The following is an 18,200-nucleotide window of genomic DNA, read 5'->3' on the forward strand; positions in this document are numbered from 1 at the left end:
GCTATGTGAAAGAGTTTATTTAGAGAGGATATAAGAGCCTTTAATAGGTTTGAATTCTGCTGGCAAAGGACCTTAGTGGCTTTTCAGGGAACATAATAGAATAGAAGGGATCAGAATGGAGTAGAGTAGAATAGAATAGAAGTCAATAGAATATAATAAAATAGAAGGGATCAGAATGGAGTAGAAGTCAACAGAATAGAATAGAAGGGATCAGAATGGAGTAGAATAGAATGGATCAGAAATAGAGTAGAATAGAATGGATCAGAAATAGAGTAGAATAGAATAGAAGTTAACCGAATAGAATGTAAGGGATCAGAAATTGAGTAGAATAGAATAGAAGGGATCAGAATGGAGTAGAATAGAATAGAAGGGATCAGAAATAGAGTAGAATAGAATAGAAGTCAACAGAATAGAATGTAAGGGATCAGAAATGGAGTAGAATAGAATAGAAGTCAACAGAATAGAATAGAATATACCAAATAGGCAAAAGTATGATAGGTTTGAATGAATCTGTTCCATTAGAGGTTTGAAATACAGTATATGCCATTCAACAGACACTTTTTATCCAAAGCGACTTACAGTTGAACTAAGGCAGTTGAATACAATTGAATAATGTGGCCTCATAGAGGTTGGCCTGCTGCATACAAATATTAATACTACTCCTACCATAATTCTTTGCGGCACCCAAAAAAATTGTAATCGCTCTGCTCCACGCCCCTACCCTCTACCTAAGCATTGGGATATGTAGGAAATATCCGTGGAGAGATGGGCTGAAACTCCTTTCGGTTCATCCAAAAAGATCTCTCAAGCGGCCTATAGGATTTCCGAAAGAACATAAATATGTAAGTATTCACAAATGTTCTTTATTGTGGGATCATTCGATGTTGGGATACAATGCAGATTGGTATGCTCATGTAGCGCGCGCGAGGGACTATGAACGCAGCCTGAATGTAAATATTTATAGCCACTTTTCCAGTAGCTGACTTCAGTCGATCATACACAGTATCAAGACATGTATCAGCAGAATATATCTTTAGAATTGAAGTTACTTCATAAATTATCATGTTACTGTCGCACTCTTGTTTATTGAATGATATAAATCGATGTGTTGCTCGTCATATCAGGAAAGTATTATGGTTTTGTGGAATGCTGAACTATCCTCAGTCTGTTAATGTTACAATCTGCTATATAACAGTAGACTATACATCCTACTAATTCACAAACAACACGTTCATGCGCTGTAGCCTAGGCTATTTAGGCTACTATTCTTACAGTATGATCTGTGTTAGCTTATCTGATATCAATACCAGCCAGCCATACCTCAACCTGTATCAATATGCCAGATTCTCGCCCTTTTAAATGTCAATTGGTAGATTCGTTTCTCATAACATGAGTTTGATTAAATATCATGAGCTCCAGATGTTTCACTTGTGTAATAGCATGGTTAGGCCTATTATAGCTAATACTATTATATTAAACATACAGGTAACTGCCAAAATAAAGGAAACACCAACATAAAGTGTCTTAATAGGGCTTTGGGCCACCATGAGACGCCAGAACAGCTTCAATGCGCCTTGGCATAGATTCTACAAGTGTCTGGAACTCTATTGGAGGGGTGTGACACCCTTCTTCCTCGAGAAATTCCATAATTTGAGTGTTTTGTTGATGGTGGTGGAAAATGCTGTCTCAGGCGCCACTCCGAAATCTCCCTTAAGTGTTCAATTGGGTTAAGATCTGGTGACTGAGACACACACATGCACACACTCTTTAAAACCCCCTATGCTCCTTTGAGACCCCTCTTTCAAAGTCACTGAGACCTCTTGTAGCCATGGTAGCCAGAATAATGGACAACTGGGAAATTTGATACATTATAATTTTTTATTTTTGTATAACTTTTTTTTTATACAGGGTGGGTCACCATTGAGGCCAGGGTCTCATTAACAAGGGAGCCTAATGAACATGACCCTAAACATTATGGGATGTTAATTTCTTAATTAACTCAGGAACCACGACTGTGTGGAAGCACCTGCTTTAAATATACTTGGTATCCCTCATTTACTCAAGTGTTTCCTTTATTTTGTCAGTTACCTGTACATGTGATGTTTTTCTAGGTGATTGGCCTTTATTGGTTATGGTGACACCAACCACCCACTCATACAACGGGTTCACATTCAAGGATGTGTTATTTCCCTTTCTTGTCACTGAATACAATCATTGGCTTAGTTGACTGTATAGGAAGACTTACTACTACTGCTGGCTTTGGAAGGTTTGAATTACCTCTAGGTGCTCTCGGGGCAGTGTGCTATGTAGGCCTTTATAAAGGGACGCAAATTCCGTGGTTTTCATTGCACCCAGCTCCATACAATGGCAGAGAATGTTAATCCATTTCAGGTGATAGAGGATGGCTACCCACAAGCCTTCTCATTGGTTGATTACACACATTGTATGAATGTGTGTGTTTGTTTGTTTTTACTCTCCTTCATGCCTAGCAACTCGCTGTTTAATGTCTCCTATTTGTCAGAATGATGAGATGGTCTTTAAAATGTATGGCATCTATTTCCCTATTGCTGTCTTGTTGTCATACAGTTCAGAGTCAGACCCATGTTTGTTTTGCCTAAACTCCAAACCCCCACACCCTCTCCCCATGTTTATAATGTCAATATGGGGGATGCTACTTTTGACCAAACCCTATAGTGCATCATGGGAAATAAGATGTAATTTGAGACAGGATTGCTGTCAGATAATATTGTTTAAAATCACATTAGATTAGATCACATTAAATTAGTTCACACATTTTGCAGTCCATAGACTAGTGTTTTTGCGGACCTAACTGTAGTATACTATAGTATTCACTGTAGTGTTTTTGCAGTCTTTACTGCAGTATTCATTGTAGTGTTTTTTTATGAGATGACTGTAGTATACTATAGTATTCACTGTAGTGTTTTGCGGACATGAGTGTAGTACACTGTAGTATTCAATATAAGGTTTTTGCGGACATGACTGTAGTATACTGCAGTATTCACTAGTGTTTTTGAGGGGATGAATGAGGTATGCTATAGTATTCACTGTAGTATTTTTGCGGACATGACTGTAGTATACTGCAGTATTCACTAGTGTTTTTGAGGGGATGAATGTAGTATGCTATAGTATTCACTGTAGTGTTTTTGCGGACATGACTGTAGTATACTGCAGTATTCACTAGTGTTTTTGAGGGGATGAATGTAGTATGCTATAGTATTCACTGTCGTGTTTTTGCGGACATGACTGTAGTATACTGTAGTATTATTATTTTCTGGTCCACAGATGCCACTGCTTGTCCTGCTTGTCTTTGTACCAGCAGTACCCAACTAGCTAGGCCTAAACAGCAATGTAATCTCTTCAACATTAGAAGCCTCCTCCTCGGCCAGAGGTGTGAGGATTAGGTTAGCCTCAGCAGAATTCAGCTGCATAGCGTGCCGTCTGTATGTAATTAACTACCAGTGTAGAATTGAACAGTATTAGAGCAGATTTCCTTTTTCCTCTTTCTACTCTGTAACGGTATTTGGGGCAACCTCTCTCACAAGGAGCCAATGTGTTCAGCTCAAAAGACAAGACTTGAGCATTCTGTTGTTTGTCTCAATTCAGCAGTTTTTCATTCGAGATTTTGGGTGAATTAGCATTTATTTGATTCCGAATTGTTCAATTGTTTGTTCTATTTTAAAGGCGGTTCCAGTTGATCTGGAAATACAAATCTTGAAGCACTATTCAGAGCAGAGGTGTCTTCTTCTAGACCCCAAACATGCACAATGCTATAACATAGTAGACGCACCACTGTTATGGTTTGGGGTTTTCAGTTATTCAAACAGTCACTGTGTGTTTTTTGGCCAAAGAAATGAGCAACATACTAGTGCAGGTATGAAGTGAGAGGAAATGGAATTTGGCCGAAACACACTCTTCACTTCCTTCAGTGTTGCATTGATTGGCCCTGAGCTTATAGTATATACTGTAATTCATAAACCACACCTTTTATTGCACTGTAATTCCTTTTCCCATGTACTGTCCCTATCAGTGACAAGCCAAAGTAAGCATGTGACAATGTAGGAGTGCGTGTGTTGATAGGTATTGGTTACAGAGCGGTTGGAAACAAGGACATGAGTAAAAGTTCAGTGTGTGTGTGTGTGTGTGTGTGTGTGTGTGTGTGTGTGTGTGTGTGTGTGTGTGTGTGTGTGTGTGTGTGTGTGTGTGTGCCGTGTACGTGTGCTGTGGGTGCGTGCGTGTGTATGGTCGACTATGAAAATGTGGAAGGTCATCTCAGCCACATATTCAGGTTCTCTCTTTTCTTTTTCGCTCTGTTTTCTGGTCCTAAAAATAATACCAAAAGCCCAATCCCCTGGAGGGCATGTGTTCAGGCAACCATGAGATTTGGGAGGATAGGACTGAGTCACAGCTGTACACACACACACACACCACACACCACACACCACACACCACACACACACACACACACACACACACACACACACACACACACACACACACACACACACACACACACACACACACACACACACACACACACACACACACACACACACACACACACACACACACACACACACACACACACAGAGAGAGAGGCAGGCAGACACACAGAGAGAGGCAGGCAGACAGACAGAGGTGTAAGTAGGGATAAAGCCAGAGGGAGGAGGGAAGCAGATGGAGAGAGGGAAGAAGTGAGCTAGCCCTCTGAGTGTATTGCCAAGGGATTCCAGTGAATGGTCCATTAACACCCGAGCTGTAATGGATCTGTGCTGTTAGCATTCATCCCCATATCCAGAGACCCAGTCAAGGAGCATCATGTCACGACCGAATGGATCCAGGGAGTGGTTTCATGGTTTCACGTATCTGTCCAAAAGCCTCAGATGACCTGTCTTCTTGACACACTAACCCCGCAGAAATGTCTGGAGAATGAGAACGACTGAGCTCTGGTCAGTTCCATGTGAAGTAGCCATGAGCACCAACATGGGAAGTTCATAGGAGCATATATAATTGGGTGTCAAATGAAAGCTAAGAATTTATTTTGAGGAAATGAAGCCATAGATACATTCTTCAACCTTTATACATCTTAAAAATGAGGCATAATTAATGAGTTTGATTTCTGGTTGAACAGATGGAAAGGGGTGTTGTGGAAAAATAGAAAGAGAACAAATGTGAACGATGATGGTCAGTGATTAAGATGAGTCTAGTGACTTGCAGGTGCCGAGGCCCAGCGTGAGGGCTCAATCCCGATTTATGTCATTGTCTGGATGGCAGACCATATGATGGATATCATAAAAGTTAAACACAACCTTATCCGTGGCTTTCTCAGAGGCGGGAGTCTCCCATAGAACCCTGGGAGCACGCACACCGCCGGGGGTGTGAAGACACATTAAAACTTGAGTCGACAAAATTAATGTTGCTGTGTGAATTAAATTGTCATGTTTGGATTGTTTCAAGAGTTCATAAAGTGCTATGGATTTATTTTTGCAGAGTTACTGTGTTACTCTGCCCATCAGACAGTGGCAGTGGTGGAAAAAGTACTCAAATGTCATACTCGGCTAAAAGTTAAGATATCTTAATAGAAAATGAAAGTCACCCAGTGAAATACTACTTGACTAAAAGTCTAAAAGTATCTGGTTTTAAATGTACATAAGTATAGTGGCGGAAAAAGTATCAAGCGTCATACTAGAGTAAAAGTAAATGGTAATCAAATTCCTTATATTAAGCAAACCAGATGGCAATATTGTTTTATTTATTTTCATTAACGGACAGATGGGGCACACTCCAATACGCACACATAATTTACAAAAGCAGTATTTGAGTTTAGTGAGTCCACCAGATCAGATTCAGTAGAGATGACAACACGCTCTATTAATAGGTGTGTGAATTGGACCATAATTCTATCCTGCCTGAGCATTCGAAATGTAACGAGTACTTTTAGGTGTCAGGGAAAATGTATGGAAGGAAAAATACATTATTTTCTTTAGGAATGTAGTGGAGTAAAAGTTGTCAAAAATATAAATAGTAAAGTATAGTAGATACCACAAAAAAACTACTTCAGTAGTACTTTAAAGTATTTTTACTTAAGTACTTCACACCACTGGATGGCAGTCAGTTAAATTGGGGAGTGACAGAGATGTGCGCCCCTATCATTCAGATAAGAGTTCTGTTTATTGTTTTGGCCTAGCATAGTGATGATAATTAGACGATGGGAGATATGAGATTTGGCGCTCTGGAAAATAAAAGATTGGTGGAAACTTTGTTCTTGGAGTCATTCTAAACCAATCTCCAGGTGTAGCGTTCCGTTACACTACTGTAAGTCGCTCTGGATAAGAGCGTCTGCTAAATGACTAAAGAATATTTAGAATATTTAGTATTATTTTGACATTGAAGACTTCTGGTATGCCATTGTATTCTTATTCTTATTTTAAATGGATACGAATGGCAGTCCTGATATTTCTGAGTAATATTCCTTGAATTATTATTTGATGTATGATCTAATGGTAAAAATACTACACATAGCATATATGCTCGGCCTCTAACTGTGCTGCTCTGAGCTGAGGTTAACTCAATCATTTAATGCTGGGACATTGATCGCAAGATATTAGCTCTTTGTCTCTCAGCCTGTTAATATTAGGGTTATCTTGGACACATGTAACTTATAGTATTCCGAGTGGTGACGCAAGTCTCTCTACCTTGACTAGAACCATCGGATTCGCTTATGGGCCTATAGCATTCACATGATAATGGAGTCAGATTGAATATTATATTATGGTCTTATTGCTCCTACACTAATCTGTCATCAGACAGAGTGGATTTTCACTCTTTTACAGGGGCCTTAGAAAACATCGATCACAAAAAGTCATAAAAGGTATTAGAAATACATCAAAACACAATAATGTGGAAGTAAAGAACCCTGCCAACTAACATCAACACTTATTTTTAGTTTTGGAGAAATGTTTTGGAATATGGGTTGGAATAATACATTATGGCCTTTCTCTTGCATTTCGAAGATGATGGTACAAAAAAATACAAAATAACGTTTTTTTTTTCTTTGTATTATCTTTTACCAGATCTATTGTGTTACATTCTACTACATTCCTTTCACATTTCCACAAACTTCAAAGTGTTTCCTTTCAGATGGTACCAAGAATATGCATATCCTTGCTTCAGGGCCTGGGTATGACATTTTAGGCGAAAATTGAAAAAAAGGGGCGGATCCTTAAATCTGCAGTTGGCCCAGAACAAAGAGGCACGTCTTACTCTTCATTGTAATCAGAGGGTGAATATCAATAATATGCATGCCAGTCTCTCTTGGTTAAGAGTTGAGGAAAGACTGCATCACTTCTTGTTTGTATTAGAAACATGAATGTGTTGGAAATTCCAAATAGTTTGCATAGTCAACTTACACACAGCACTGACACACACACTTACCCCACCAGACATGCCACCAGGGGTCTTTTTCACAGTCCCCAGGTCTAGAACAAATTCAAGGAAACATATAATATTATAAAGAGCCATGGATCTCCCTTTCATCTCATATTGCGCAAGTGAACAGCAAACCTGGTTGCAAAAAACACCTCACGGCACAATGCCTCTCCCCCATGTGACCTACTTGTTGTGTGTATGTACTGACATGAACAATATAAAAAATAAGCATTGCCTTATACCTTGTAATTCCATTAAAAACTTCCACATATCTTTAAGCTGAGGAGGGAGGATAATGAAAGTTCAGTAACAAGTAAATGTAGACCTACCAATTAGTTAGTGTTTTTACATTTTATTTTATTAATTAGTAAAGATGCACTATGCAGAAAGCGCTAATTCTAATAGTTTGCCTAATTTCAGTTTGTGACTAAACAAACAACTATAGTGTAGAGATTCATTGTACCATCTAAACCGCTGTGAAATATATTTTCCATAACCAAAAATATTGTATTTTCAGTACTGGTGTACAAAACCAAAAGTAAAGACGCAAAAAGGAAACTTAAGCATGGGAAGCATAAAATAACGCACATAGAACAGATCTACCACTTCTTAGACTTACTTTCAATGAGAATGACAGATCTATAACTCACATTTCAATGTAAATTTGGTTGGGTCACCCAAAAAGTTACATATTGCAGCTTTAAGTGATTAAAACTCGTAATCGCTAATAGAATTTCAGAAAAATCTGTAACGGAATTACTGCAATTGAATTGGCTACAATGTTAAATCGTAGTAGTCACAAACTACAGTTGGGTACCTGCCGTCCTCACTTCCACTGGCATACTGTTATGTTCAGCTCATAGTGTCTCCTGCTACTGTCCTCCCTTCCACTGGCATACTGTTATGTTCAGCTCATAGTGTCTCCTGCTACTGTCCTCCCTTCCAATGGCATACTGTTATGTTCAGCTCATAGGGTCTCCTGTTACTGTCCTCTCTTCCACTAACATACTGTTATGTTCAGCTCATAGGGTCTCCTGTTACTGGCATACTGTTATGTTCAGCTCATAGGGTCTCCTACTACAGTCCTCCCTTCCAATGGCATACTGTTATGTTCATCTCATAGTGTCTCCTACTACTGTCCTCCCTTCCAATGGCATACTGTTATGTTCATCTCATAGTGTCTCCTACTACTGTCCTCCCTTCCACTGGCATACTGTTATGTTCAGCTCATAGGGTCTCCTACTACTGTCCTCCCTTCCACTGGCATACTGTTATGTTCAGCTCATAGTGTCTCCTGCTACTGTCCTCCCTTCCACTGGCATACTGTTATGTTCAGCTCATAGGGTCTCCTGTTACTGGCATACTGTTATGTTCAGCTCATAGGGTCTCCTGTTACTGGCATACTGTTATGTTCAGCTCATAGGGTCTCCTACTACAGTCCTCCCTTCCAATGGCATACTGTTATGTTCATCTCATAGTGTCTCCTACTACTGTCCTCCCTTCCAATGGCATACTGTTATGTTCATCTCATAGTGTCTCCTACTACTGTCCTCCCTTCCACTGGCATACTGTTATGTTCAGCTCATAGGGTCTCCTGTTACTGTCCTCCCTTCCACTGGCATACTGTTATGTTCAGCTCATAGGGTCTCCTACTACTGTCCTCCCTTCCAATGGCATACTGTTATGTTCAGCTCATAGTGTCTCCTGCTATTGTCCTCTCTTCCACTGGCATACTGTTATGTTCAGCTCATAGTGTCTCCTGCTACTGTCCTCCCTTCCACTGGCATACTGTTATGTTCAGCTCATAACTGTTTTCTTTCTCTGTCTGTCATCTGGTGGTCAAAGCAAAACTGGGAAAACAGTATAAACAACCCCTTCCTCTCACTCTGCCTCTCTCTCTCTCCATTTAATGTTACCTCTCCCGACTCTTACTGACACCGACCCATGAGCCTCCTCTCTTTCCAATTACTGTAACCAGCATTTGCGCCCACTGAGCACCGACCAACACCGGACATCCATGGACATTGAAAAATAGTTTACATATGGTCAGTTCGCCCTGGCCTTGATTTCAACGTCATCAGATGTTTTTTTGGTCCGGCCTTGATTTGGTGCGAACGTAGACATCCATGATTGGTGACCGGAACCAAATCTGAACCAATCATAGATGTCTATGTTTCACCAGTTTAGACATTACAGTACAGCACAGCACACTAGAGTAGAGTACAGTATAATGTACTGTATTGTACTGAACTATACTTTACTATACTCTACTGTACTGTCCAAACTTGTGAAACATAGACGTCTAGGATTGATTCAGATTTCCAAATTCGGTCTTGTTCAGGGGCGGAGCTCATTAGAATAATAGCCAGTGTGTAGAGTAATACCCAAATATGCAAAGGATGATATTGCATATTTGTACCTTTGTGTACCTATTCAGATACATCACCATGAAGAGAATGACGTTCATATCCATAATTATACAGATCAGCGACCCATGATGTAATTCCTTTACTGTAATTCAGTTACTGGGTGTAAATCCACTCCACTTAGTGTAGTTCAATAACCAAAATATATTTTTTTCAAGCTCAAGGTGTCATGTCATAGCTGACACCCCATTCTTTCTACAGACATCTTTGAATCTTAATTCGGAGCAGATATGGCAAGATGGTGCCGACAGAAATGGTCGCCTCTCTTCAAGTCCTGAGGAAACTATACGGTCATTTTTTTTTAAATTATGTATTATTTCTTACATTGTTAGCCCAGAAAATCTTAAGTGTTATTACATACAGCCGGGAAGAACTATTGGATATAAGAGCGACATCAACTTACCAACATTACAACCAGGAATACGCCTTTCCCGAAGCGGATCCTTTGTTCGGACCTCCACCCTGGACATTGGATCTAATCCCAGAGGCCGACCAAAAACAACGTCATCACAGCAGGAGAAGCAGATGGACCGGCCTCCTGGTCAGACTGAGAAGGCGAGCACAGCACCCACCACTTCCGAGCATATTAGTCCCCAATGTCCAATCTCTAGACAACAAGGTGGATGAAATTAGGGCACGAGTTGCCTTCCAGAGAGACATCAGAGATTGTAACATTCTCTATTTCACGGAAACATGGCTCACCCGGGATATGTTGTCATAGTCGGTACAGCCACCGGGGTTCTTCATGCGTCGCGCCGACAGAAACAAACATCTCTCAGGTAAGAACAAGGGCGGGTGTGTGTGCCCCATGATTAACGACTCATGGTGTAACAATAACAACATACAGAAACTCAAGTCCTTTTGTTCACCTGACCTAGAATTCCTTACACATACATGCCGACCGCATTATCTCCCAAGAGAATTCTCTTAGATTAAAGTCACAGCCTTGTATATCCCCCCCCCCCAAGCAGATACCTCAACGGCCCTGAAAGAACTTCCCTGGACTCTATGTAAACTGGAAACCATATATCCTAAGGGTGCATTTGTTGTAGCTGTGGATTTTAACAAACTTAATTTGAGAACAAGGCTACCTAATTCTATCAGCACATTGACTGTTGTACCCGCTCGAGCAAAACACTGGACCACTTCTACTCTAACTTCCGCAATGCATACAAGGCCCTCCCCTCGGCAAATCTGACCACAACTCCATCTTGCTCGTACTGTCCTATAGGCAGAAACTCCAACAGGATGTACCCGTGACTAGAACCATTCAACACTGGTCTGACCAATCAGAATCCACACTTCAAGATTGTTTTGATCACGTGGACTGGAAAATGTGCTGGGAAGCCTCAGACAATAACATCGATTTATACATTGACTCTGTGAGGTGAGTTTATTAGGAAGTGCATTTACATTACACTTTTGTCATTTAGCAGACACTCTTATCCAAAGCAACTTACAGTAGTGAATGCATACATTTCATACATTTTTTTTTCTTTCTCCGTACTGGTCCCCCGTGGGAATCGAACCCACAACCCTGGCGTTGCAAACACCATGCTCTACCAACTGAGCCACACGAGACCATTTGAGATGTTGTACCCACTGTGATGATTAGAAACCTACCCAAACCAGAAATCATGGAAAGATGGCGGCATTCGCGCAAAACTGAAAGCACGAACCACCGTATTCAACCTCGGAAAGAGTTCGAGGAATATGTCAGTATATAAACAGTGTAGTTATTCCCTCCGCAAGGCAATCAAACAAGCAAAATGTTGGTATAGGGACAAAATGGAGTCGCAATTCAAAGGCCCAGACACGAGACCTATGTGGCAGGGTCTACAGGCAATTACGGACTACAAAAAGAAAACCAGCCACGTCACGGACACCAACGTCTTGCTTCTAGACAAGCTAAACACCTTCTTTTCCCGCTTTGAGGATAATACAGTGCCTCCAATGCGGCCCGCTATCAAGGACTGCGGGCCCCCCCCCCCCCTCCTTCTCCGTGGCCGACGTGAGTAAGACATTTAAACGCGTTAACCCTCGCAAGGCTGCTGGCCCAGACGGGATCCCTAGCCGCATTCTCAGAGCATGCGCAGACCAGTTGACTGGTGTGTTTACAGACAGATTCAATCACTCCCTATCCCAGTCTGCTCTCCCCACAGGCTTCAAGATGGCCACCATTGTTCCTGTACCAAAGAAGGCAAAGATGAACTGAACTAAATGACTATCGCCCCGTAACACTCACTTCTGTCATCATGAAATGCTTTGAGAGACTAGTCAAGGATCATATCACCTCCACCTTATCTGCCACCCTAGACCCACTTCAGTTTGCATACCGCCCCAACAGGTCTACAGACAATGCAATCGCCATCACACTGCTCACTGCCCTATCCCATCTGGACAAGTGGAATACCTATGTTAGAATGCTGTTCATTGACTACAGCTCAGCATTCAACACCATAGAGCCCTCCAATCATCATCGTTAAGCTTAAGACCCTGGTTCTCAACCCCGCCCTGTGCAGTTGGGTCCTGGACTTTCTGATGGGCTGCCCCCAGGTAGTGAAGGTAGTAAACAACATCTCTACTTCGCTGATCCTCAACACTGGGGCCCCACAAGGGTGCGTGCTCAGCCCCCTCCTGTACTCCCTGTTCACCCATGACTGTGTGGCCATGCACGCCTCCAACTCAATCATCAAGTTTGCAGACGACACAACAGTAGTGGGCTTGATTACCAACAACGACGAGACAGCCTACAGGGAGGAGGTGAGGGCACTCGGAGAGTGGTGTCAGGAAAACAACCTCTCACTCAATGTCAACAAAACAAAGGAGATGATCGTGGACTTCAGGAAACAGCAGAGGGAGCACCCCCCTATCCACATCAACGAGACAGCAGTGGAGAAGAAAGTTTTAATTTCCTAGGCGTACACATCACGGACAAACTGAAATGGTCTACCCACACAGACAGCGTGGTGAAGAAGGCGCAACATCGCCTCTTCAACCTCAGGAGGCTGAAGAAATTTGGCTTGTCACCCAAAACCCTGACAAACTTTTACAGATGCACAATTGAGAGCATCCTGTTGGGCTGTATCACCGCCTGGTAAGGCAACTGCACCGCCCTCAACTGCAAGGCTCTCCAGAGGGTAGTGTGGTTTGCACAACGCATCACCGGGGGCAAACTACCTGCCCTCCAGGACACCTCCAGCACCCAATGTCACAGGAAGGCAAAAAAGATCATCAAGGACAACAACCACCCGAGCCACTGCCTGTTCACCTCGCTATCATCCAGAAGGCGAGGTGAGTACAGGTGCATCAAAGCTGGGACCGAGAGACTGAAAGACAGCTTCTATCTCAAGACCATCAGACTGTTAAACAGCCATCACTAACATAGAGAGGCTGCTGCCAACATACAGACCCAAAGCACTGGCCACTTTAATAAATTGATTTAATAAAGGTATCGATAATCACTTTAAATAATGCCACTTTAATAATGTTTACATATCCTACATTACTCATCTCATATGTGTGTATACTGTCTTTCATACCTTCTATTGCATCTTGCCTATTCCGCACGGCCATCGCTCATTAATATATTTATATGTACATATTTTTATTCCATCCCTTTAAGTTAGTTGTATAAGGTAGTTGTTGTGAATTTGTTAGATTACTTGTTAGATATTACTGCACTGTCGGAACTAGAAGCACAAGCATTTAGCTACACTTGCAATAACATCTGCTACTCCATGTGTATGTGACAAATACAATTTGATTTGATATTTAAGTTTTTGGAGAATGTGGTCGCAGAAGAAACTGAGGGAGATTTTACCATAGTTCTCTTACCAAACTTTGCATTTGCACAGTTCTTCCAGTCAATGTGTTTTTATGAAATGTTCTGTGCACATTGTTCAAAATAGTCATTGTGCATAGAGTTGTATGGTTTGTTAAACTTTGAAATCAATAGCTTTTGTTTGGAATACATTTTAAAGTGGAATTCCGTCACCGTGGAATTGCCCTTCTATTTCTCTTACCTCTTATTACACGTGCCTCTGCTTCCTCATCACACACACACACACACACACACACACACACACACACACACACACACACACACACACACACACACACACACACACACACACACACACACACACACTGAGCTGCATTGTTTGTAAACTCACTGCAGACTTTTTCTTCCTCTTTTTCTCCATTAACTTCACCCAGTGGTGGAAAAAGTACCCAATTAAAGATAACTTAGAAAATGACTCAAGTTAAAGTGAAAGTTACCCAGTAAAATACTACTTGAGTAAAAGTCTAAGAGTATTTGGTTTGAAATATACTTAGGTATCAACAGTAAATGTAATTGATAAAATATACTTAAGTATCAAAACTGAAAGTAGAAGTATAAATGATTTCAAATTCCTTTAAGCAAACCAGACCTGTTTTGTTATTTACGGATAGCCAGGGCCACACTCCAACACTTAGACATCCTTTACAAACAAATAAGTTGTGTTTAGTGAGTTCGCCAGATCAGAGGCAGTAGGGATGACCAGAGTTGTTCTCTTGATAAGTGTGTTAATTTGACCATTTTCCTGTCCCGCTAAGCATTCAAAATGTACTTTTGGGTGTCAGGGAAAATGTACATTTATTTTCTTTTGGAATGTAGTGAAGTAAAAGTTGTCAAAAATATAAAAAGTAAAGTACAGATAACACAAAAAAAAATACTTATGTAGTACTTTAAAGTATTTTTACTTACAGTGCATTCTGAAAGTATGCAGACCCCTTGACTTTTTCCACATTTTGTTACATTACAGCCTTATTCTAAAATGGATTAAATAGTTTTTTCCCCTCATCAATCTACACACAATAGCCCATAATGACAAACGAAAACAGTATTCTTTTTTTAATATCACATTTACATAAGTATTCAGACCCTTTACTTAGTACTTTGTTGAAGCACCTTTGGCAACAATTACAGCCTTGAGTTTTATTGGGTATGACACTACAAACTTGCCACATCTGTATTTGCTCTCTCATTTTTCTCTGCAGATGCTCTCAAGCTCTGTCGGGTAGGATGGGGAGCGTAGCTGCACAGCTATTTTCAGGTCTCTCGAGAGATGTTCGATCGGGTTCAAGTCCTGGCTCTGGCTGGGCCACTCAAGGACATTCAGAGAAGCCACTCCTGCGTTGTCTTGGCTGTGTGCTTAGGGTTGTTGTCCTGTTGGAAGGTGAACTTTTGCCCCCAGTCGGAGGTCCTGAGCGCTCTGGAGCAGGAGCTTTGCTATGTACTTTGCTCCGTTCATCTTTCACTCGATCCTGTTTAGTCTCCCAGTCCCTGCCTCTGAAAAACATCCCCACAGCATGATGCTTCCACCACCATGCTTCACTGTAGGGATGGTGCCAGGTTTCCTCCAGACATGACGCTTGGCATTCAGGCCAAATAGTTCAATCTTGGTTTCATCAGACCAGAGAATCTTGTTTCTCATGGTCTGAGAGACTGAGGAGTGGCTTCCGTCAGGCCACTCTACCATAAAAGCCTGATTGGTGGAGTGCTGCGGAGATGGTTGTCCTTCTGGAAGTTTCTCCAATCTCCACAGAGGAACTCTGGAGCTCTGACAGAGTAACCATCAGGTTTTTGGTCACCTCCCTGACCAAGGCCCTTCTCCCCCGATTGCTCAGTTTGGCCGGGCGGCCAGCTCTAGGAAGAGTCTTGGTGGTTCCAAACTTCTTCCATTTAAGAATGATGGCCACTGTTCTTGGGAACCTTCAATGCTGAAGAAATGTTTTGTAAATGGTGTTATAGAATGCTGTATTAGGATGGTGGTGTGTGTGTTACGTTCCCCAGTTTCTGTGTTGTGGTTTGTGTATTTTCATGTATGTATTTCAGGAAATGGATTCTGAAATTCTCTACAAGCAGCTGATTGGTCAGCCCCATTGATGATTGGAGAGCTGACCCCGCCTCCTCGTCAGGACGCAGCTGTCTCCAATTACCAACTCCTTCTGAAGCTTTATAAGCCAGTGTTCTGTTGCTCAGAGAGAGAGATGATTGCTGAGTGAGAAGGCTGATGGCTGAGGGTTATTATGTTGGTTGTTGCTAACAGACATGAGAGTGTCCTGTGTTGATTGGTCAATTCTGTGTTGTTCAGAGTTTTCTTAAGTATTGTGTAGCTGCTGATTTGAGGTATGTGTGTGCCAATAGAACTGTGTTTTTGATTATTGGAAATGTTACTTACATTGGTTATTCCGTTTCATTTGTTCCCAGGGGGGAAGGGGAAGGCACCTAGGGAGTGCTTAGGCAAGAGGCCCGCGGGCATACATAACCCGTAGTAGTTTACTGTCTATGCACACTAGGAAAGACCTGGGTGGACCACCCCCTGTATCTTGGTTAGTGCACCAGGTGGTGCTAGTTAGGTAAGTAGTGGGTAGGCAGGTAAGGTAGGAGAGGGGGCTTTGATATTTACTTTCTTTGCTTTGGTTCCGTCCAGCCCCTTTTCCCCAAACATACCGTGCGACGGAATAAATTCCCTGTAAACGGTATTCTCTGCCTTTTGTCATCCTTACTCACACCTACAGTCCATACCTCTTTCACACCAGGGAGAGTTGAGTTGTAGCAGGGTGTTGCGTTCCCTCTTACTAGAGGCGTGCGTAACAGTGTGGCATCTCCAGGGTGCCTGACCAGGATTAGTTTGTTAATCCCAGTGTGTTTACTTACCAGCACTATACTGTACCTGTCCATCAGCCTGAACCTCAACCTTAACGCTGCATGTTAGTTATTCCCCCTGGATCAGAGGTCACGTCATTACCTAGAAGTCCCTCTGAACACAAAACTCTCCTCCAATGCGGGGGGAGGGGGGTGACATGGGAAACTGGCCTTGGAGAGATCCCATGGAGCGGCCTGTTTGTAAATAGGCCCAGGCCTTAGCCATGCTCACAATTCCTCCCCCTGGAGGGACCCAGGCTGCAGGAAATGTTGGTCTGTGTGCCAGCGTTTGTGTGTGTGGGTGGCCGGCCGGGACTAGCTTTCAGCACCATTAACCTCTCAACACCACAAACAGGAGTTGGGGCCTCAGGGGCCTGGGCCCTTTCATGTCTAAAGGCTTTGGATAGTTTGGCTATACAGAGTCACATTGGTACACAACACCACAGGGACACCATATAGAATTTAAAAAATTGTTTTAATCATTTTCGTTGTTGGACATTAAACACTGTAAAATCACCAGGAAATGAGTTCAAAGTGAAAGGAAATCTGTTCCCAAGTATTCCTACGCATAAATAGAGAGGCATATGCGATCGTATCCCAATGTAATCACTAATCAGGGTTAGAAATGATTCCATTTTTGTTTCTGTTGTGATTGGGATTCTTGCAGTCAATTTTCAGTGTACAACTATCTATAACTATGTTCCGACCCCTCAACCATCCGCTCAAGGCAAAATCGGCCCACTGCTGAATGTAATTGGGGACCTCTGCCATATAGGCTACCCCACATGAATGGCCTCACTACAGCACCATGGTCATGTTCTTGGCCACACAAAATGTTAAAAGGTTTTGCAACTAAAATGAGCATGTCTTATTGGACAGTTCCAGGTAGTCCCTCCCGGTTCGGTCTGTTTTCTTCCATTTGGTACCTAATGAACACGACCCTGGTTTGGACAGCCTCTGGTATTCAGAGTGTCATTTTAAAACCAATGCATTTTTGGGGAATCTAATCGTCAAGATCATCAGTAGATGCACTTATTAAATCTTTACACAGTGAGACAAGGACAAGGACTGTGCCGGGAGAAGTTGGGCGGTAGTTCATTTGACTAACCTAAGGGGGAAAGTGGAGTAGGTCACTGAATGCTACCACATTAACATTTAGATGACCTGTTTTTCCTGCACTTCCTCTATACTTTATGGACAGAAACGATTGTTTCCGGAGAGGAAATTATAAAGATAGTTGGGCTTAGCCTGTGTTGAACTCATCAGTGGGATGGAGGGATGGAGGGTGGTAGTCTGTTGGAAGTGAAGGAGGGAGGGAGTGTTGACTGTGCATGTCCCATAAAGAGTAGGAATGGTGTTGTAGAATGCTGTTGTAGAATGCTGTTGTAGAATGCTGTTGTAGAAGGCGGTTGTAGAAGACGGTTGTAGAAGGTGGTTGTAGAATGGTGTAGTAGAATGGTGTAGTAGGATGGTGTTGTAGAAGACGGTTGTAGAAGACGGTTGTAGAAGACGGTTGTAGAAGACGGTTGTAGAATGGTGTAGTAGAATGGTGTAGTAGGATGGTGTTGTAGAAGACGGTTGTAGAATGGTGTAGTAGAATGGTGTAGTAGGATGGTGTTGTAGAAGACGGTTGT

At 42.1% G+C, this 18,200-nt stretch overlaps 1 protein-coding gene across 4 annotated transcripts in view; it reads left to right on the top strand.

Annotated features, from left to right (window-relative positions):
* The first annotated feature begins 664 nt into the window (after positions 1 to 664).
* Positions 665 to 18,200, top strand: part of plekha1b (pleckstrin homology domain containing, family A (phosphoinositide binding specific) member 1b) — a 41,206-nt gene continuing 23,670 nt past the window's right edge. For 2 of the 4 annotated variants that reach the window (XM_014158359.2, XM_014158360.2), the window contains exon 1: positions 665 to 842. The gene's annotated coding sequence lies outside the window, so the exon portion shown is untranslated. The remainder of the gene's footprint in view (positions 843 to 18,200) is intronic. The other 2 variants (XM_014158358.2, XM_014158364.2) reach the window with 1 other exon arrangement.

Source organism: Salmo salar, chromosome ssa19 (genome assembly GCF_905237065.1).
Source record: "Salmo salar chromosome ssa19, Ssal_v3.1, whole genome shotgun sequence".
Lineage (NCBI taxonomy): Eukaryota > Metazoa > Chordata > Actinopteri > Salmoniformes > Salmonidae > Salmo > Salmo salar.